The sequence below is a fragment of the Cebus imitator genome, unplaced genomic scaffold, assembly GCF_001604975.1.
Source record: "Cebus imitator isolate Cc_AM_T3 unplaced genomic scaffold, Cebus_imitator-1.0 Scaffold337, whole genome shotgun sequence".
In the NCBI taxonomy this organism is placed as follows: domain Eukaryota; kingdom Metazoa; phylum Chordata; class Mammalia; order Primates; family Cebidae; genus Cebus; species Cebus imitator.
In genome coordinates, this window is record NW_016107652.1 from 2,225,114 (window position 1) to 2,226,179 (window position 1,066).

A 1,066-nucleotide genomic window follows, 5' to 3' on the forward strand; every position below is an offset into this window, starting at 1 on the left:
TCCCAAATTCGCTGCATGAGAATATAATAGAATATGAGGGAAGGTAGTGTTAAGTAAGGAAGTAAAATAAACAACTTTCACAAATAAGATCTGTAATTTGAAATTTAAAAATTACTTTAACATATGAACATTATAACTTTAAAAATTGTTAACCTACTTCCAGTAAAGGTAGTTATCCATTATTCAAAGTCTTTCAGACTCCCTTTCAAAGTTATAATTCAACAATTATTTTCAAGAGCATGTTTCACAAAATGCATACAGAGTGGTTTCTGAAGTTGGATGTCATCCTTTGCAAAGACCCTGCTAATCTTCTCTGAGTCATTCCAATTTTAGTGTATGTGCTGCCAAAGCAAATATGATTTTAAAAAAATTTTTTGTCTTATTAGTTTCAATGATCATTAGACAAATTTTTAAATATTTAAAATTTTTCTTATAAATTGAAAATGTATAAGTATATATTTTTATGGGTTATAATGTGATGCTATAATTTATAAACACAATACGAAATAATTAAATCAAATTAGCCCCATAATCTCAAATACTATTTTTTGTGGTGAGAACATTTAAAATTTATTATTTTAGCAATTTTTAAATTGACAATACACTTCAATTAACTATGTTTGCCCTATTATGAAATTGATCTGAAGAAAATACTCTCATTCTTCCTTTCCAAGCTTTTGTACCCTTTGACCATCATCTCCTTATTTCTCCACCTGCTGGCCTCTGTAATTGCTGCTTTACTCTTTGCTTTTATGAGTTCAATTGTTTTAGATCCCACACATAAGAGAACATGTGGTGTTTATTTTTCTGTGCCTAGATTATTTCACTTAGTATAATGTTCTCCAATCCCATCCATGTTGCAAATGACATTTCCTTCTGTTTTAAGGCTGAAGAGTATTCTGTTGTGTATATATGCTACATTTTCTTTACTTATTTATCTGTTATTGACCATTGAGTTTTGGCTACTGAATATTATGCAAAGAACATGGGAGTGCAGACATCTCTTTCACAGACTAATTTCAAATCTCTTGCATAAATATCCAGAAGTGGGATTGCTAAATCTCAT

General features: G+C 29.5%; 1 non-coding gene across 1 annotated transcript; it reads right to left on the reverse strand.

Annotated features, from left to right (window-relative positions):
• Window positions 1-251: 251 nt before the first annotated feature.
• Window positions 252-353, reverse strand: LOC119467830. The gene has a single exon (XR_005196453.1). It is a non-coding gene; the product is annotated as a U6 spliceosomal RNA (small nuclear RNA).
• Between the last annotated feature and the right edge of the window lie 713 nt (window positions 354-1,066).